This window comes from Panulirus ornatus, chromosome 71 (genome assembly GCF_036320965.1).
Source record: "Panulirus ornatus isolate Po-2019 chromosome 71, ASM3632096v1, whole genome shotgun sequence".
Classification (NCBI taxonomy): Eukaryota; Metazoa; Arthropoda; class Malacostraca; order Decapoda; family Palinuridae; genus Panulirus; species Panulirus ornatus.
The window spans coordinates 2,610,472-2,633,361 of NC_092294.1; the positions used below are offsets into that span (position 1 = coordinate 2,610,472).

At 39.9% G+C, this 22,890-nt stretch overlaps 1 protein-coding gene across 5 annotated transcripts in view; it reads right to left on the reverse strand.

Annotated features, from left to right (window-relative positions):
- Positions 1 to 20,802, reverse strand: part of LOC139747993 (uncharacterized) — a 585,795-nt gene extending 564,993 nt beyond the window's left edge. For 4 of the 5 annotated variants that reach the window (XM_071660527.1, XM_071660528.1, XM_071660529.1 and 1 more), the window contains exons 1-2: positions 20,689 to 20,802; positions 19,749 to 20,485 (exon numbers count right to left, since the gene is read on the reverse strand). The gene's annotated coding sequence lies outside the window, so the exon portion shown is untranslated. Of the gene's footprint in view, positions 1 to 19,748 lie in introns of all 5 variants that reach the window. The other variant, XM_071660526.1, reaches the window with a different exon arrangement.
- Positions 20,803 to 22,890: the final 2,088 nt, after the last annotated feature.

Here is a 22,890-nt window from a genome sequence, read left to right on the forward strand (position 1 = left end):
TGAATCACCAAATTAGGAGGGCAAAAAATATATAAACTTTTGTTATTCGCGAATCTGCTTTACTGGGGTTAGAACATATCGCAAAACCTGTTTTGCCTTAACCATATCTGTGAAAACACACACACACACACACACACACACACACACATAAATATATATATATATATATATATATATATATATATATATATATATATATATATATATATATATATTATCCCTGGGGATAGGGGATTAAGAATACTTTCCACGTATTCCCTGCGTGTCGTAGAAGGCGACTAAAAGGGAAGGGAGCGGGGGGCTGGAAATCCTCCCCTCTCTTTTTTTTTTTTATTTTCCAAAAGAAGGAACAGAGAAGGGGGCCAGGTGAGAATATTCCCTCAAAGGCCCAGTCCTCTGTTCTTAACGCTACCTCGCTATCGCGGGAAATGGCGAATAGTATGAAAAAAAAAAAAAAAAAAAAAAAAAAAAAAAAAAATATATATATATATATATATATATATATATATATATATATATACATATATACATATTTTTTTTTTCTTTCAAACTATCCGCCATTTCCCGCATTAGCAAGGTAGCGTTATGAACAGAGGACTGGGCCTCTGAGGGAATATCTTCACCTGGCCCCCTTCTCTGTTCCTTCTCTTGGAAAAAAAAAAAAAAAAACAAGAGGGGAGGATTTCCAGCCCCCCGCTCCCTCCCCTTTTAGTCGCCTTCTACGACACGCAGGGAATACGTGGAAAGTATTCTTAATCCCCTATCCCCAGGGATAATATATATATATATATATATATATATATATATATATATATATATATATATATATATTCGAGAGGTCAGTAAACTTCCGTGGTTGCAAGCCGATCGACCATGCCAGTGTGTGGGGGACATTCGAGACGCCCGCGCCATCTATTGAGCGTCAGGAAAACTAATGCTTACTAGTGCGGAGAGAGTGAGAAAAAAAAAGGCATCACGAAAGATGATCTAATACAGAGAGAGAGAGAGAGAGAGAGAGAGAGAGAGAGAGAGAGAGAGAGAGAGAGAGACTATCTCACACTAGCATCTAGGTTCATCTCTGTGCCTTAGCTACTTCGTCTACCCTATCAGTCATGATATGCTAATCCACCATGAATTACTGGCCCTTTCATTTCCACGCCCCATTCCCATTATACCCACGCCTCATTCCCATTACACCCACGCCTACACCCAAGACATAACTCGTGACTCTCTCTCTCTCTCTCTCTCTCTCTCCCCCATTCGCAAATACCCTCATTCTACCGAAAGGTTATATCTCACCCATTTTTTTTAGGACTCCCATCTTTAAGTTCACACATTATGACTCGTTCCTCTCCCCATGTAACACCCAAATCCTTTCACCACTTCTTGCAAGGTTTTCCTGCAACACCCCAGTGTTCATACGCTCCCCAGCGCCAGTGTATCAAGTCTCCCGATCTCTCTGTTTTCTCTCCTATGTCTGGAAAAGCTACAAATATATTTTGCTCTCTTGGTATTTTCTCGGTCGAGGTTCGTAGGGTGATGGAGTTTCTTCAATATATGTTTATACGTTCTCTTGCTTCGCATATCTCGTCTGAGCAGACGATATCTGAACGTTATCTCAAACTACACAGATAACACTATACCTCTGAACATAACCACACAGCGACCTCTGCTTACCTCTGAACTTAACTACACAGCGACCTCTGCTTACCTCTGAACTTAACCACACAGCGTCCACTGCTTACCTCTGAACTTAACCACACAGCGACCTCTGCTTACCTCTGACCTTAGCCACACAGCGACCTCTGCTTACCTCTGAACTTAACCACACAGCGACCTCTGCTTACCTCTGAACTTAACCACACAGCGACCTCTGCTTCATGACACTACACCTCTGAACTTAACCACACAGAGACCTCTGCTTACATCTGAACTTAACCACACAGCGACCTCTGCTTACCTCTGAACTTAACCACACAGCGACCTCTGCTTACCTCTGAACTTAACCACACAGCGTCCGCTGCTTCATGACCCTATACCTCTGAACTTAACCACACAGAGACCTCTGCTTACCTCTGAACTTAACCACACAGCGACCTCTGCTTCATGACATTAAACCTCTGAACTTAACCACACAGCGTCCTTGGCTCCTCCGAACTTAACCACACAGCGTCCACTGCTTCATGAGACAATATATCTGAACTTAACCACACAGCGTCCTCTGCTTCATAACACTAAACCTCTTAACTTAACCACTAAACCACTTCAAAACGTTGCCATACGTTTTTGAAAGCCTCATCCTCGTAAAACACCACAATCACTGTGGTCGCTTGTTACACACGCCCCTCGTCACACATCATGGAGAACACTTGGCTGACAGTATCTGGTTACTGAGTGAGTTAACCTCAGTAACCAGTAACCTGCTGAAACCCCTGCTCTCTCCACCATACCCTAAGTACAGCCTCTCTCATCTCATCACTACCGAACTCCCTTCCCATTTTTCTTACGACCCTGGTCTTTAAGGTCGACTTCGAGGGAAAGTACTTTCGCTTCTTACTTTATCATTTGCGTTATGATAGATAATAATGGTACTATATCCTGCTCACAATACTAATATTACTTGCATTATCGGTACATTAACTTTACGTCTCAGTACTTTATCTACTTCAAAGACGTACTGAAGTACTGCGCTACTTCGCTGACGCGGGAGACGGCGATTAAGTATGGTAATACGATAATATGTGCGTCTGTATTTGTGTGCGCGCGCGCGTGTGTTTGTGTGCATGCGTGTGTGTGTGTGTGTGTGTGTGTGTGTGTGTGTGTGTGTGTGTGTGTATAAATGCACAATACATATTTCTATTCTTAACTTTTCTCATCTTCACCTAAGATCCTCTTCAGCTCCCCATACAGACAAGACACTGAATATCTTTGCTCTATATATTTCTTTCCTCCACCTCCCCTTACGCAGATATTCTCTCCACCTTCCCACATCTGTTATCACGTTTCTTACCCACACTCTCTCTCTCATTACCTCTGAGCCCCACACACTTATGACACTCTTCACCTTTTCCTCCCCCACTCCTGCACGCCTCCTTCCTTATCCAGTGCTACACGCTGTTTGGCCCTAGTGGAGAACCCTTCCCCTGTCTCTTTACTCGTAGATGTTTCATTTATTCCCGGTACGAAGTGATGAAGAGTTCTGTGTATCACTACGCGCCAGCAGTGGTGTACCTGAGGCATGTGTCAACTCTGGTTTACAAAAATGATTTTTTTGATGTACACGAATCATTCTTAACATACAAGTCCAGCAGGCTTTCTATTACCTCTCTCTCTCTCTCTCTCTCTCTCTCTCTCTCTCTCTCTCTCTCTCTCTCAGATATATATATATATATATATATATATATATATATATATATATATATATATATATTATCCCTGGGGATAGGGGAGAAAGAATACTTCCCACGTATTCCCTGCGTGTCGTAGAAGGCGACTAAAAGGGAAGGGAGCGGGGGGCTGGAAATCCTCCCCTCTCGTTTTTTTTTTTCCAAAAGAAGGAACAGAGAAGGGGGTCAGGTGAGGATACTCCCTCAAAGGCCCAGTCCTTTGTTCTTAACGCTACCTCGCTATCGCGGGAAATGGCGAATAGTATGAAAAAAAAAAAAAAATATATATATATATATATATATATATATATATATATATATATATATATATATATATATATATATATATATTTATATTTATTTATTTATTGGAAAGGATCACAATTTTGCGCGTGATCAAGATATTCCTATGAGTCCACGGGGAAAATGAAACACGATAAGCTCCCAAGTGCACTTTCGTGTAATAATCACATCATCAGGGGAGACACAAGAGAGAAATATAATAGTCAGTTGATATACATCGAAGAGACGAAGCTACGAAACCATTTGGTAAACATGTGACTGTGTGTGTGTGTGTGTGTGCGTGTGAATGTGTGTGACTATCATACTCAAGGCGTTACCGGACTCTGCCTTCATGGGTTACATCGCCAGTGAGAAGTCACCTTTGGCGAGGCTGCATCACCGGGTGTACAACCTCGTCAGAGAACACATCACTCCCGAGGTGGCCATCACTTCCCTGCTACTGGAACCAGACAACACGTCAACAACCCTGGGTGCCTTAGCAGATATGGCTGGCGAGGATGGTTGAGGATGAGCGCTAGTACCGCTACAACTAGCACTGCTACTGCTAATACTAGCACTACTAGAAATTCTTACTGCTACTATTTGCACTACTGATGCTACTCCTAGCGCCACTTCTGCTGCGAATAGCATTACTATTGCTGAAACTGTTACTACTACTGTTAACTTTGGCACTATTGCTGCTAGAACTAGTACAACTACTGTTAATATTAGCACTATTACTGCTACAACTATCACTGCTACTGCTACAACTAGCACTACTACTGCAACAACTAGCACTACTACTGCTTCAACTAGCACTACTACTGCTACAACTAGCACTACTACTGCTTCAACTAGCACTACTACTGCTACAACTAGCACTACTACTGCTTCAACTAGCACTACCATTGCTACAACTAGCACTGCTACTGCTACAACTAGCACTACTACTGCAACAACTAGCACTACTACTGCTTCAACTAGCACTACTACTGCTACAACTAGCAATACTACTTCTACAACTAGCACTTCTCATGCTACAACTAGCACTGCAACTACTACAACTAGCACTACTACTGCTACAACTAGCACCGCTACTGCTACAACTAGCACTGTTACAACTAGCACTACTACTGCTACAACTAGCACTACTACTGCTACAACTAGCACTGCTGCTGCTACAACTAGCATTACTACTGCTACAACTAGCACTACCACTGCTACAACTAGCACCGCTACTGCTACAACTAGCAATGTTACAACTAGCACTACTACTGCTACAACTAGCACTACTACTGCTACAACTAGCACTGCTACTGCTACAACTAGCACCGCTACTGCTACAACTAGCACTGTTACAACTAGCACTACTACTGCTACAACTAGCACTACTACTGCTACAACTAGCACTGCTACTGCTATAACAAGCACTTCTAATGCTACGACTAACACTACTACTGCTACTAATAGCACTACTAGCGTTTGGACTGCGCCTGCGTAAGATCACAACGCGTCGCGTCTGTATCACCATCAGTGGACGAAAAAGATGCGCAATCTTGTCAAAAAAAAAACACTGCTCACTCTAAGGATGGTCCCCTTTCCCAGCTGCTGATTGTGGCGCAGCCTTGAAGCGCCAGGAGCTCCATGAAAAAGTTCTACGATGATAATTATATTAATGATAATAATGATAAATGTAATTATAATAATAATACTTGTAACATACTGTATTTAAAAGTAAATCATAATACCTAACTTTATAGTAATACATTACTTTATCAAGTAATATATGACTATAGAGATATAAAGTAATACATTACTTTATATCTGCAATTGTTCCTTGACGAACTTTAAATATCTATAATTTGTTCCACATGAATTGAGGTAAACAGAAACAGGAATCATTCCTTGTTACCTCACATATTCAACTCAAATACTTTCAGAAAACACCATAATATCAACATTCTTGAGAAACGAATAAATGGAAACGACATTATACCAGATACACAGTCACGTAGAACACTTGCCCATGAAGAAGCACTGAATTCTACAGTCATAACAATTTTCTCGGTTATACTCAAAAGGAAAACGGGGGATAAAACATCTTTAATACATTTCTTTTACAGGTAAGAGTCACTGAGCAGATATTTGTATCTATGAGGCCTGATATGACATATGAGACGCAATATAGAGGGGAAATAACCAGCCTGTCCATTTATCTGCTTTCTCAAACCTCTGTAAACATAAATGATTATCTGAGTAATTATATCTGAAACGAAAAGTGGAAGAGGTCTCAAACTTTCAGGCTACATCAGCTGGATGGTTACGTAACCATTTTACAATTGTTATAAAGATGAAAAAAATGTAGAGTTCAGGTCTGAAACATTATTAATAAAGACTTATCAAGTGTCCTATACACACTGGTTGATATCATCCACGTCCACAAACTCCTAGGTCTCTTATGTTCCTGATTCTGACTGTGTTCAGAAATTACAATGAAAACACAATACCTACATCACAGGCACCACCCACACCACCAACCCCCCTTTCAGTAGGTAGTCCAGAGGTGTATACACTTCAGGTGGCGAACTCTTAACATGATTTCATGTCTCGTATGGATCATGGCCACGTCCACGTAGACCACGTGAATCTCGTACCTCGCTGGTGGCGTCACGCGATAGATGCCTAATGAGGGAGGAAGGTGTGCCATGGCGATGAGCACCGCCACCATATTTACACTGGGTGATGGAAAGGGATGAATGAAAACTCTGTCTATGAGAGAAGACTTCCTGGTACTCCGTCGAATCTCATAACTCACTCCTATACCCAGTGATGTCAAGTGGAGTTCGTGTGAACATTACGATCTTTCATTTTATATAAACATCAATGTTCTCCAGCTAGATTAGAAATAAATCTAGATTTATTTCCAGTAGGTCTGTTATCAATCTAACTTCTGGTGATGTTTTTTCCCTGTACCTCACAGACCACAGTGGTCATGGGGACTGGTCTGTACCTTACACGCCTCCTCCTTCCCTACCTCCTTCTTCAAATAGGCACAGTTTCACTCCCTCCTATCGCACTATGTTAACCCAGGATGACTTTACGTGATGACTTCGTCTACAAGACTTACCACTGCATCTATCCTCAAACATCATACCTAAACCAGTTGCTCATTTCACCTCTATGATGTTCCTCTAATTCCCATTGTGGTGACGAAATCACAGGGTAGATCCAAGGATACAAAAATTCACCATTTTGTATGTAATTGTATGTAACTGTATGTAACTGTATGTAATTCGTTATCATTTGAGTTCCCGGGACTTTCTTCTTCAGTACTTCCTCACTCCATGACTCTGTGATACTGGCAACAACAGTGTTATTAATGCTTCCAGTTGCAGATGTAGCAGTGCTACCTTTGGCAATGGTGGTGCTAATGGTGTCAACAATAGTGCTAATAGTAGCAATCGTGGTGCTAGCAGTGGCAGCAGTGATACTAGTTGCAGTAATGGCAGTGCTAGTAGTAGCAGCTGTGGCGCTACTTGTAACAGCACTATTAGCAGCAGTAGTAGCAGCAGTAGTGCTAGTAGTAGCAGCAGTAGTGCTAGTTGTAGCAGTAGTAATGCTAGTCGTAGCAGTGGCACTGCTAGGTGTAACAGCAGTACTGCTAACTGTAGCACTAGTAATGCTAGTTGCATAAGCAGTGCTAGTAATAGCAATACTGGTGCTATCTATAGCACTGTGAGTGTTAGTTATACTAGCAGTAGTGCTATTAGTGGTGTTTTTGGCAATATTATTAGCAGAAATAGTATTATTTGTCGTTGTTTTGTTAGTCTTAATTCTTTTGCTATTGTTGTTGCAGAATCGACATTAAAAGTGAATATTACCACTATTGCCACTACTACTACTACTACTACTACTACTACTTCTACTACTACTACTACTACTACTACTAACACTACTACGACTGCTACTACCACTTTTACTATTTTTATTACTGATAATAATAATCCTACTATATCTATTACTAATTATACTACCTTCACTTCTTCTAATACTTTTGCTACTACAACTACTACTACTACTACTACTACTACTACTACTACCATTACTACTACTACTAGTGCTACTACCTACTACGAGCAGTAGTACTAGTGGTAGGGATAGTGTTGGTAGGACATCATAATTTCGTTTTCGAAGTACCAATAACAAAAGCAGAATCACTAATAAGTCATAATAAAGGTAAGAGTAATATAAGAAGTTGTAGTGGTATTATCATCATTATCTGTATCACTATTACCATTATCACTATTATCATTAGTACTATAATAATTATTATTATCACTTATCATTATCATTATCAGTAGTAGTAGTAGTAGAAGTAATAGTAGTAGTAGTCGTAGAAGTAGTAGTAGTAGTAGTAGTAGTAGTAGTAGTAGTAGTAGTAGTAGTAGTAGTAGTAGTAGTAGCAGTAGTAGTAGTAGAAGAAGAAGAAGAAGAAGAAGAAGAAGAAGAAGAAGAAGAAGAAGAAGAAGAAGTAGTATTAGTAGTAGTAGTAGTAGTAGTAGTAATAGTAGTGTCAGTAAAAGTAGTAGTAGTAGTAGTAGTAGTAGTAGTAGTAGTAGTAGTAGTAGTAGTAGTAGTAGTAGCAGTAGTAATAGTGGTAGAAGAAGAAGCAGTAGTATTAGTAGTAGTAGTAATAGTAGTACCAGTAGTAGTAGTGGTAGCAGTAGTAGTAGTAGTAGTAGTAGTAGTAGTAGTAGTAGTAGTAGTAGTAGTAGTAGTAGTAGAAGAAGAAGAAGAAGTAGTAGTAGTATTAGTAGTAGTAGTAGTAATAGTAGTGTCAGTAAAAGTAGTAGTAGTAGTAGTAGTAGTAGTAGTAGTAGTAGTAGTAGTAGTAGTAGTAGTAGTAGTAGCAGTAGTAATAGTGGTAGAAGAAGAAGCAGTAGTATTAGTAGTAGTAGTAGTAGTAGTAGTAGAAGTAGTAGTAGTAGTAGTAGTAGAAGAAGAAGAAGAAGTAGTAGTAGAATTAGTAGTAGTAGTAGTAGAAGAAGAAGAAGAAGTAGTAGTAGAATTAGTAGTAGTAGTAGTAATAGTAGTATCAGTAAAAGTAGTAGTAGTAGTAGTAGTAGTAGTAGTAGTAGTAGTAGTAGCAGTAGTAGTAGAAGAAGAAGTAGTAGTATTAGTAGTAGTAGTAGCAGTAGTAGTAGTAGTAGTAGTAGTAGTAGTAGTAGTAGTAGTAGTAGTAGTAGTAGTAGTAGAAGAAGAAGTAGTAGTATTAGTAGTAGTAGTAGCAGTAGTAGTAGTAGTAGTAGTAGTAGTAGTAGTAGTAGTAGTAGTAGTAGTAGTAGCAGCAGTAGTAGTAGTAGTAGTAGTAGTAGTAGTAGTAGTAGTAGTAGTAGTAGTAGTAGTAGTAGTAGTAGAAGAAGAAGAAGAAGAAGTAGTAGTAGTATTAGTAGTAGTAGTAGTAATAGTAGTATCAGTAAAAGTAGTAGTAGTAGTAGTAGTAGTAGTAGTAGTAGTAGTAGTAGTAGTAGTAGTAGCAGTAGTAGTAGAAGAAGAAGTAGTAGTATTAGTAGTAGTAGTAATAATAGTATCAGTAGTAGTAGTAGTAGTAGTAGTAGTAGTAGTAGTAGTAGTAGTAGTACCTATGAGAATGTAGTGATAGTAATAGTAGGTAAAAATGATTGCAACATAAATACTATAAATGTAGCATCAGCAAAACATCAAATGTGGTGTCAGTACCAGAAGGCAATGCATTACCTCTAATAAGAGGAGTTCTTACCCAGTTAATTACGTGAGTCTTATTACAATCTATATTGGCTGTAAACTTTAAGAGAGTATATAATGAAACCTTCAATAACGACAGTAAGGACGACTCTCTTGAGATTTCATTAGTGACCCTTGAAAACTTGTAGTTTTCTTTGATGTTTATGTTTACTCACGTTGACTGAACGATGCACGTAATCCTCTGAAAAGTTACTAAGGAAAATTGAACAAGAATTCTATCCAGAAGTCCAGAGACGGAGTGAAATTGGTTTTGCCTTAAGTAATCAGCAAAACACACACACACACACACACACACACACACACACACACACACACATGAATCTGTATTTTCGTGTATTTGATAACCAAAGGGACCGAGGAAAGACAAGAAAGCCAGTTGAACTACGAATACATACGATAAAGTCCTAATTCCCTTCAAGTTCCATAACATTTACTTAAGAGGTTCAAAAGGTAACTTAAGAGTATTCATTCCTCATTATCAAGTATGCTCAACGTACGAAATCCTTACAGCAATAACCGTACCTTGGCCACTCATTCATCCGAGAACGTAGGTTGATGATCGGTGAAGTTAGCAGTCTCCCAAAGTTGCCTTAAAATGCAACATGCTATTGCGAACTTAAAAGATCGAGGAGAAAAGTTAGTGCAGGTATGAGCGTAACTAAGGAGGCGCAGTACCTTTCAATATTCTAATATGAATAAATGACAAATGATACACGTAATCTCACAATGGCTAATCAATGTAATCTAACGTAAATGATTACTTGAAACTAGCGTTTACGAAGATGCAAAAGTACGAAGATGTAAAAGTATAAGCAAACAGGATATATTCTATGAATCTCCTGCGAAGGTTTGATCTGATCGTGGGTATATACTTTGCAATAATGTTTGCAGACTTTTGTAAAACAAAGTCAAAATCAAAATGTTCAAAGCCGGTGCAAGCAGCTTTGACGGCCGCCACCTTAATCGGAAAATGAAAGCCTACTTAAATGTCATTAAAGTATCAATATATATATATATATACATATATATATATATATATATATATATATATATATATATATATATATATATATATATATATATATACATATATATATGTATATATATATATATATATATATATATATATATATATATATATATATATATATATATTTTTTTTTTTTTTTTTTTTTGCTTTGTCGCTGTCTCCCGCGTTTGCGAGGTAGCGCAAGGAAACAGACGAAAGAAATGGCCCAACCCACCCCCATACACATGTATAAACATACGTCCACACACGCAAATACACATACCTACACAGCTTTCCATGGTTTACCCCAGACGCTTCACATGCCTTGATTCAATCCACTGACAGCACGTCAACCCCGGTATACCACATCGCTCCAATTCACTCTATTCCTTGCCCTCCTTTCACCCTCCTGCATGTTCAGGCCCCGATCACACAAAATCTTTTTCTCTCCATCTTTCCACCTCCAATTTGGTCTCCCTCTTCTCCTCGTTCCCTCCTCCTCCGACACATATATCCTCTTGGTCAATCTTTCCTCACTCATTCTCTCCATGTGCCCAAACCATTTCAAAACACCCTCTTCTGCTCTCTCAACCACGCTCTTTTTATTTCCACACATCTCTCTTACCCTTACGTTACTTACTCGATCAAACCACCTCACACCACACATTGTCCTCAAACATCTCATTTCCAGCACATCCATCCTCCTGCGCACAACTCTATCCATAGCCCACGCCTCGCAACCATAAAACATTGTTGGAACCACTATTCCTTCAAACATACCCATTTTTGCTTTCCGAGATAATGTTCTCGACTTCCACACATTCTTCAAGGCTCCCAGAATTTTCGCCCCCTCCCCCACCCTATGATCCACTTCCGCTTCCATATATATATATATATATATATATATATATATATATATATATATATATATATATATATATATATATATATATATGCACCTCCAACATAGTCCTCAGTTACTCCTTTTTTAACTCAAACAAAAACGAATCCACCTCACGCTCTCCAGTCACTTTGTAAGGAAAGCAATTCACAGTAAACCAAGAACAACCATTCTAGGCATCACAGTCGACACACACACACGTCATTTACTCACTCACCCCACCAATAACATCAAGACAAAAGCAACACACGGAATAGGGAGCCCCTCACAACACTAACTGACACTAGATTTGGACAAGGACATTCCCTTTCCCATCCACAACAAAGAATTCATCAGCTCCAAACGAAACTACGGCGCACTCGCAAAGTCTTCTACCTAATCCAAAGCAAATATACAAAATACCGCAAACCACACAATCACTCTTTGCCTTGCAACCACAAATACTCAGTTAAACAAAGATCCTCCCAGTATGATCCCACCTCAGAATGCTCGGCATTCAATTCTCTACAACAGCACTAGACACCCACACAACCTAATCACATAACTAACCACCAAACCTGAAGAAGAAACACAAAGCTTATCTAAACCTCACACTTCACTAACCTCAACTCCTAGATCCTCCCTCCACCGACAAATGTAACATTAACAAAACATTTAAACAATGAAATGACCCAACAAGCATATGAAAACCACCCTTCCAGTTAACAAAACATTTAAACAATGAAATGACCCAACAAGCATATGAAAACCACCCTTCCAATTAACAAAACATTTAAACAATGAAATGACCCAACAAGCATAAGAAAACCACACTTCCAATTCAGTCTTAACTCCATCCAATCTGACGTACATCTATCTAAAACCACACTCCCTAGACAAACACGCGTCACACTTTTCCGTCTACGCTTTGGGAATATGCCATCACAACAAACACAGATTCAACATATTCCAAGCCACATCGCGTCCACGATGAAGACACCAAACACTTATACTTTTCATTTGACCCACACTCTTTCCGCATAGATGCACACACATCATCACTACACTTAATGACCTATGGAACCCCTACAGTGGACGTGGCAGACGGTCTGATCGCTGCAAGAGTTTCATGAAGATAAAATGAACTACTGGGACAAGAAGTAATATATATATATATATATATATATATATATATATATATATATATATATATATATATATATATATATATATATATATATATATCATAAATGAACGCTGCTTCCCGTGTTAGTGAGGCAGCGCCAGGAACAGACGAAGAAAGGCCGCATACTCTCACATCCATCATCTCGCTGTCATGTGTAATGCAACGGAACCACAACTCCCTATCCACAGCCCTACCATCCACTCCCTACCCACATATACGCCAGACCCACCCACCTACAGGCAAGTGGTTACACAGCGAGTGATGGGCCACCTTCAACGAGGCGAAAACTATCGTCAATGCACTGGATGAAGAAAAGGCTCATTAACGACTGTCTTACTACAAAGGAATGCAACATTTCCCTGCTCCGGCATGGAGCGCAACCTCGAAGCTGCAGGTGCCCCATGAAAAAAAAAGGAAGGGAAGGTGGGGGATGGGTTCCTGAGGCCCCATAATAGCAATGTATTTATCTTCATTGTTTCAACTTTCTACTTTCGTCTTCTACCATTATATATTCTATCATTTTCTACCATTTCCTTTGAGTCATCGTTTCTTTCTCCATTACATTCTTAATCTTTCGCATTAGAGTCTCACAATTATTGTTCATCCCTTCTATAAGACTGAGGCGGCCAAAAAAGCTTGAGCTGCGGTGGCCAAAAAGCTTGAGCTGGGTCTGATCAACAAGCCTGGCTATGAAACAATTACAATCAATATAATCGACCACAATTTCCAGTACCGCTCAAGCTTAGATAAAGTGAAAGCTCTTGCATTCAATTATTTATGACAAGCTCTCAAAGAAGTTAAGAATATACCTACATTTTCGAAAGTTATATATATATATATATATATATATATATATATATATATATATATATATATATATATTATCCCTGGGGATAGGGGAGAAAGAATACTTCCCACGTATTCCCTGCGTGTCGTAGAAGGCGACTAAAAGGGGAGGGAGCGGGGGGGCTGGAAATCCTCCCCTCTCGTTTTTTTTAATTTTCCAAAAGAAGGAACAGAGAATTGGGCCAGGTGAGGATATTCCACAAAGGCCCAGTCCTCTGTTCTTAACGCTACCTCGCTAACGCGGGAAATGGCGAATAGTTTAAAGGAAAGAAAAAAAAAATATACATATATGCCCCAGGACGTCTTTTCCAGTGTTTCCTGCAGCCTGAGGCTCGCTGCAGACCACGGCTCCGCTACCTCCAGTAGAGAGGAAATAATGGACTTCTCTTCGGAGTAAAAAGTTCTTTGACGGAAGTGTACTCCCATGATCCAGCCTCGCGATATAACCACAAGGAGGCGGAGTCCGGCAATATATATATATATATATATATATATATATATATATATATATATATATATATATATATATATATATATATATATACATATATATATATATATATTGAAATGTTTGAGTATGCATATGTGCGTGTGTGGACAAGTGTATGTGGGTGGGCTGGGCCATTCTTCCGTCTGTTTCCTTGCGCTACCTCGCCAACGCGGGAAACAGCGACAAAGTAAAATAACAAAATGAAATGTGTACATATATATATATATATATATATATATATATATATATATATATATATATATATATATATATATATATATATATATTCCATAAAGTTTAATGAATAATCCACATCAACGAACGAGAAAATAAAATAATGACATTTTACAGAGATCAACATCTCGTTTTCTTCATCTGTTTAGTACTGTCAGATGTGGTAAAATGTTTCATTGATTTTTACGAAGGATGACGCCAGGAATTCCAAGACACAGCAATCCATTATACATCAGTCGACCTTACAGAGATCTGAGCCTGATGAAGTGTCTTTTCTCCAGCACACGTGATGACAGGAAGTAATACGATACATATAAGTATTTCTTTTGACTCTAGATTTCACTGGGGGCACAATGAGAGATTTTTTTTATGTGTGTGGCAACAGTTTAAGTGTTGAGGATTACCCAGTCTGCTGCCACTTGACAGAAATAGCGTTAAGTGTTGCCCTGAGGCGTAAAGGTTACTTAGCTGTGAGTAGAGCAGGAAATGCTGGAATCCAGGTGCACAGGGCATTTTCCATCCGCTTCTCCTGCCTACACAACTTGGTGCGGCCACAACATAGCCCCCAGCTCACACCAATACTGCCTACGTGTCCACACAACTTGGTGCGGCCACAACATAGCCCCCAGCTCACACCAATACTGCCTACGTGTCCACACGAACCTAATGCGGCCACAACATAGCCCCCAGCTCACACCAATACTCCCTACGTGTCCACACGAACCTAATGCGGCCACAACATAGCCCCCAGCTCACACCAATACTGCCTACGTGTCCACACAACTTGGTGCGGCCACAACATAGCCCCCAGCTCACACCAATACTGCCTACGTGTCCACACAACTTGGTGCGGCCACAACATAGCCCCCAGCTCACACCAATACTGCCTACGTGTCCACACAACTTGGTGCGGCCACAACATAGCCCCCAGCTCACACCAATACTGCCTACGTGTCCACACAACCTCATGCGACCACAACATAGCCCCCAGCTCACACCAATACTCCCTACGTGTCCACACGAACCTAATGCGGCCACAACATAGCCCCCAGCTCACACCAATACTGCCTACGTGTCCACACAACTTGGTGCGGCCACAACATAGCCCCCAGCTCACACCAATACTCCCTACGTGTTCACACGAACCTAATGTGGCCACAACATAGCCCCCAGCTCACACCAATACTCCCTACGGGTTCACACGAACCTAATGCGGCCACAACATAGCCCCCAGCTCACACCAATACTGCCTACGCGTCCACACGAGCCTTAGTTACATATACGAATATGTGCCTTCATATATCTCACTCTTATATACATGTACGATGCTCCATTGCTCCCATAAATCAATGGTAATATCATATGTCTGCTTTCCTATGGGGCGGGGTACCGCCAGGAATAGATGAAGGCAAGCAAGGATGAATATGTAAATGTGGATATATGCATATGTCTGTGTATGTGTATGTATATGTTGATGTGTATGTATATGTTGATATGTATATGTATGCATATGTGCCTGCATATATATATATATATATATATATATATATATATATATATATATATATATATATATATATATCATATTCTATAATACTTTGTCGCTGTCTCCCGCGTTAGCGAGGTAGCGCAAGGAAACAGACGAAAGAATGGCCCAACCCACCCACATACACGTGTATATACATAAACGCCCAAGCACGCACATATACATACCTATAAGTTTCAACGTATGCATACATATACATACACAGATATATACATATATATACACATGCACATATTCATATATGCTGCCTTCATCCATTCCCGCCGCCACCCCGCCACACATGAAAAGACCCCTTTCCCCGCGCGCGCGCGAGGTAGCGATAGCAAAGGACAACAAAGACCACATTCGTCCACACTCAGACTCTAGCAATGAATCAAATTTTCTGAAACTTAAATACAGCTGCGAATAAGCCTTATATACATATATTTTTTTTTTTTTTTTTTTTTTGCTTTGTCGCTGTCTCCCGCGTTTGCGAGGTAGCGCAAGGAAACAGACGAAAGAAATGGCCCAACCCACCCCCATACACATGCCTTGATTCAATCCACTGACAGCACGTCAACCCCGGTATACCACATCGCTCCAATTCACTCTATTCTTTGCCCTCCTTTCACCCTCCTGCATGTTCAGGCCCCGATCACACAAAATCTTTTTCACTCCATCTTTCCACCTCCAATTTGGTCTCCCTCTTCTCCTCGTTCCCTCCACCTCCGACACATATATCCTCTTGGTCAATCTTTCCTCACTCATATATATATATATATATATATATATATATATATATATATATATATATATATATATATATATATATATATATATGACCATGGTTCTTATATATCAACACTGTTCAAACACAACTATGGACCCTCTTATTTCTTAAGGTTCCATCAATATGGATCCTGTTTTCCCTTACAGGGTTAGCAAATATGCATCGAGCCCCGTATAGACACAAGGTTTACATACTGCTATGTATCTTTCATAAGTGCAACACTTCTCAACACATAGTAACCTCTCAAACTTTCAAGATCAGATCATACCTAAGACTCTACGATCCTTTTCGTAAGTGTATATCCTTTATAGTTATAAAGTATACTTAGATATACAGATCCTGTATACCTATCAGGCTCTTCTATAAACAACGACCTCCCTACATATATGGAAATTAGGTTTAACTTATAAACCCTCTAAAACACATTCGCTGTTTTTTTTTCCCTATGTCCATAAATAATTTCAGTGTTCTCAAAACGGATAATTTACAGTGTTTCCATAAAATAAATATAGTTATGTATTTTTCGTTGTGGATTTTTTTATGAAAAAAGCTAAAACACTCATTTATTTTTCAGTTAATGATTACGAATTTATGAATTAAAATGTACTGAACAGAATCTAAAGCTTATGTTTTATATATATATATATATATATATATATATATATATATATATATATATATATATAGATAGATAGATAGATAGATAGATAGATAGATAGATAGATATAGATAGATAGAGATAAATAGACAGATAGAGATTAGATTGATAAATAGATATGACAAAACTCACTGGCAAAATATACGCATATCAGTGTTTCATGTGTGTATGCGATTTACTACAAAATACACACACACACACACACACACACATATACATATATATATAATCATTTACAATTTCCCCTGGACTCCTTTCTTAGGAAGAATAAAGGAGTTACCCAGAAGCTCTTTCCAAGGCTGCACTACTTCCAGTAGCAGGTAGATGTGGACTCCGTTGGAGTGAGTTCTTGGATGAGACTGTAACTCTAATGATTCATCCGCGCCAAAGTGAGTCTTCACAAGTGGTGAACCCCATGCAGGTGTACTCCGGCAACGCCTAAATACATATATATTTACTCATTTCGTTATATTTGAACGCCGTTTCCCGCGTCAGCGATGTAGCGGCAGGAAGCACACAAAGAACGGCCCATCCACTTTATATATATATATATATATATATATATATATATATATATATATATATATATATATATATATATATACATATATATATATATACATGAATGCCCATGCACGCACATAGACATACATATACATATCAACATATACATATATACACTTACACATACACATACACAGACATGTATCTATATACACACGTACATATTCATACTTGCTCGCCTTCATCCATTCCCGGAGCTACCCCGCCCCACAGGAAACAATACACACACACACACACACACACACACACACACACACACACACATATATATATATATATATATATATATATATATATATATATATATATATATATATATATATATATATAAATATATACACCTGGAAATACACAGGTTATATGAGAATAGTATGCCAACCGTCCAGGTAACGATGGTACGACCATATGGCAACTCAAGATGACCCATGTATCATTATCCACAATCCCTGTATGGTTGCCTCATCCTCATGTGAAGCAATGGCTTACCGTTCCGACTATGGCGGCTTCATCATGATATCAGATACTCCCCTTCACAACCTAGGAGCATCTCTATATAGCGGATCAGATTATCTATAGCGGGTCAGTTCCCCAGATGGACCACAGGGGTCCCATATACCCGTGATATAAACGTAGGTAGATATATATATTCACATTCAATTTATCTTGACCACGATAACAACTTTGAGAAGACTTTCTAGATCGCATTTTGAGACGACTTGAAAATTCCTAACAAGTTCTACCTGACTGACCGCTACAGACTTGCATGCTCGTTAACGCTATTCTGAAATCAACATAATGACAGATAGAAATTCGTGATTGGAAATTATGATTGGGATCTTTCTTCTTGTTTTTGACCCTACCAGGTGGATGGCACGTGAGGTTAACAGCTAAGAGCCTTTGTGGATGGCATGAGAGCTCAACAGCTACGAGCCGTTGTGGATGGCACATGAGCTCAACAGCTAAGACCTGTCGTGGATGGCACATGAGCTCAACAGCTAAGACCTGTCGTGGATGGCACGTGAGCTCAACAGCTAAGAGCCGTTGTGGATGGCACGTGAGCTCAACAGCTAAGACCTGTCGTGGATGGCACGTGAGCTCAACAGCTAAGACCTGTCGTGGATGGCACGTGAGCTCAACAGCTACGAGCCGTTGTGGACGGCACGTGAGCTCAACAGCTAAGAGCCGTTGTGGATGGCACGTGAGCTCAACAGCTAAGAGCCGTTGTGGATGGCACGTGAGCTCAACAGCTAAGAGCCGTTGTGGACGGCACGTGAGCTCAACAGCTAAGACCTGTCGTGGATGGCACGTGAGCTCAACAGCTAAGACATGTCGTGGATGGCACGTGAGCTCAACAGCTAAGACCTGTCGTGGATGGCACGTGAGCTCAACAGCTAAGAGCCGTTGTGGACGGCACGTGAGCTCAACAGCTAAGAGCCGTTGTGGATGGCACGTTGTATCACCCACAAACCCAGTGAACGGCGGAGTATTCTGCGGTGGCCAGGGGTTGACAACTAGTGAGCACACCTTACCACCAATCATGCTGAGGTAATCGCTGAAGTCTAGTGTGACGTCAGCGCAACAACGGAGGAAGGTGATAAGACCATCTCAGCGACTCACCTGCTCAGCTTCTACCATTTCTGGGTCTGAACAACTGGTTTCCTTCAGCACTGAGCCTAAGATATATATGCAAAGGTTTCTCTCTGTCTCAGGTTATGAGGTATTGATCAACAACCCCCCCCCCCCCCTAGTCCACCCCACAAACATCACTACCACGTCATACCTTGACTTGTGCCACAGATCAACATAGGATCAGAAAATTGGAAAAGACCTTTAGTATCAATATGAAGTATAAGGCAACTCATGAAATTTCTTCATGGACGCAAATCCACACTCCCTGAAATACCTGTAGTCTATGTATTGGTTAAAATACTTTATAAGAAAATATGAAGGCAGTGTTGAAAGCATCAGTGATGTGAAAGCATCAGTGATGTGAAAGCATCAATGATGTGAAAGTCTAACATAACCATAATTTTAAAGTGGGATACACTACATGAACATTTACAAAAAAAAAAATATATTCAAGATCTAAGTCATTATCAAGTGAAGCTACTCACCATAAGAGGTTGTGGGGTCCACTGGTTCCACATCGTTTTCTGATACTTGGAAATGGGATTGAATTCTTCAAGTGGCAGGACTGGTCATTGATCTTCAGACAGACCGGCTCACTTGTGGCAAATACTGATACATTTTCGACTGTTTCTTGTGATCTTTTAAGTCTCACTGTAACAATATCGGCGACTCTCTCACTTCAGTGCATAGACAAGACCGCGATAGTATGGGTTTCGCGGAGAAACACTCATGCTAAAATAACCTGTTCAAATATCTCTGTTTTTTAACAAGCAATTATCTGTGCCAGTGGGTGGTTTGGGTCCACTTAAAGTTTCCACTGAAAAAATGCGTCTTATGTAAGAAAACGTATTGTTGGTTCATGAAAGCAGGTTATTGTTCAGATGCATGTTCTGTTTTGTAAACACTCAGGGGGAAGTAGATTGTCGAAGAAATTCTAGAATCAATCTATACCAAATTAAACGGGTCTCTTCTTGGTCGTGAGGTCTCTCATTCACATTTACCCTCCGTCAAACGTAGCGTCGCTTTTTCATTCATTCCTTTTTGAAGGAAGAAAGACAAAATCTCTCTGTATTATAACATTACGTTAAGTTCTTAAAATCGCTTAGGTCCTGACCACAAGCAAATCTCTGTATTAATCTATTATCATTTCTTTTTTTCTTTTCTGTAATTTCAAGTGTCATTTGCTACACGGGTTGGGTTCCATCACAAGAGTATAGCTAACCTGGAATTATTGGACGTAAGAATAGATTAATATAGCACCACCACATCAGTCCCTCAAGATCTGGGATATTCTTCCCAAATAGTTTGGGGTTATCTTAATATATGTAACTATTTTGAAAAAAAAAAAACATGTTCACGAATCAATAGCGCGAGGTTAGACAATCTACATTACTCTCAAGATTTCGACGGATATAAAGTTATTACAATAATGTTGTGCATGAGTTTTAACGAGAGGGGCCTGGACGTTCACCGGCCAAGACCAGTGGTCTCGGAGCGTGATCGTGTAGGTGTTCACCTCACAAGGTCCAGCGGCAGACTGGCAGTGGTACGCCGCTGGTCCCGCTCCTCCCTCCCTGCCTGCCAGCCAGCCAGCCACACAGACCCCTCCCCAACCCCAGGAACCCACCGTCACCGAACTACACCCACCGCTAACTTCTCTTATTTCACTCAACCCAAGTTTTAATTATATTCAATTATTGAGCTAATTTCTTGCTACGTGTGAGGTCAGCCCTTGGCTTCATCTCATCCTTCCATTTTCTAGGTGGCAGACGTTTTCTAAAAGCCTAAAAGGGAATATTTTTTTTCATAAATAGTTCGTCTTCAAAAGCCGCCAGCCAGCTAGTGCATCTCAGCCTGGGCACGTATCGATTCTCCCCATAGATGGCATATCACATTGTCTCATTCCCTTCCTGTATTATAACCTCTGAATTTTGTCCCAGGTGTAAGGTGTAGGTAAAGTTTATATACCCGCGAGCGGCGCTGCTCATTGACTTTATTATGATTAGTAAGGCAAGGTGAACAGGTTTTCCCCTCACATTATACAATGTCCTTTCTTCCTCCTCACTTCCTACACTATCTTGAGTTCTAGGGTCAGAAATGCGCTCCAGTTCGCCGTCAATGACATACAGTGCGAACGCATCCACCACAGAACTTCTACATTCATTCCCTCAACATTGCTACTTCCTAGTGTACCATAATTGCTCGTAAGTCGTTCATTATGACGGATCGTCCTCATCAAATCCTTATTAGCCATGTTTTCAGCTACAAGGGACCATGATAACGTGGCTCCCATCCTTGTGAGAATCTGGTCAATTTTCTCCCTTAAAATACATTTCTCGCCTCTATCTTCATGTACTTTGCGATTATTCATTTCTTCAGTTCTTTCTTTTTTCTGTCTCTTATCTAATAATTTCTCTAAAATCTTTTATACATACCTCACAATCATGTGCACCTCATCATCACATCAATTCTCCATTCACAATGACGTTTCTAAGACACCGGTTTGTCCCTTACAACCAAGAGTTACTCACAACTTCCTCATTTAAGACATAACACGAGAGTGTCACATCTTTTTCTCCTAGTCATTCCATCCCTGAATCCTCCTTCCTCACTTGACAATAGGAACCTCCTCACTCTGCAAATGTGATGTCTCTTCCTTGGTACCGTCTTTTTTTTAAGACGGACCCGAAAACTCTTACCTTACAATCACCTTAGGTTTACTTCATACATTTTTATGGCGGCATCATCTCGTCCCTGACACACATCTACATCTGTCTGAAAATATTAATTTCTACACACCTTCATTTACTCTCACACACACAGCAACATTTCCATGTAGAATCCTCATCATTACTGAACATCTTTAAGTACACCAAATTCCTGCGAACCCATGAAACTCTTTCAAAAGTACACCTTTATCAAATCCATACACGTACAACACTTCCTTCTTCTTAGATTTAAATAGAAATCTACAAACTACTTTTTTTGGTACATCTCCTTCATTCATTACAAGTACCACAGTAACTCTTCTTCACACACACAGACAGAGCATGTTACATACTAGCAATTCTAGCGGTCACCTATATTCCTTTCCCCGTCACACATCGGAGGCAAACCAATACTTTACCTTCGCAAGCACTCTGGTATACGATCACGTCATCGTAGTGTCGCAACACAACTCCTGCTCCCTCTGTCTTTTCCACACTGTCTGAACTACGACCATATTACTCCCTCTTTTCCCCAGTAATATCTTCCGCTGCTTACGTCTACCATAATCATACACTGCTGATCTTCACGAATCAGTTCCCACTTCTGTCATCGATGTGCTGCGTATCTTAGTTTCTGAGGATAAAGTCTCCACCTCTAGCGAGAGTTCGTCTCACACACACACACACACAACACAAACTGCCAACGATAATTGTCTCTCACACACTCACCTTTCACATGGTCTTATTCTGAGCATAATTTCCTCTCTGGAAAATAGCTTGATTTTCTCCCTTACACTTTCATTCGTCCTTTACGATCCTCCTGCGCCTTTCTATATTTCAGTCTATTATTTCCTCATTCATTTAAAACATTATGCTTTTTCCTCTTCCATTCATTCGTCAGTATTTTCTGGGAATCCTT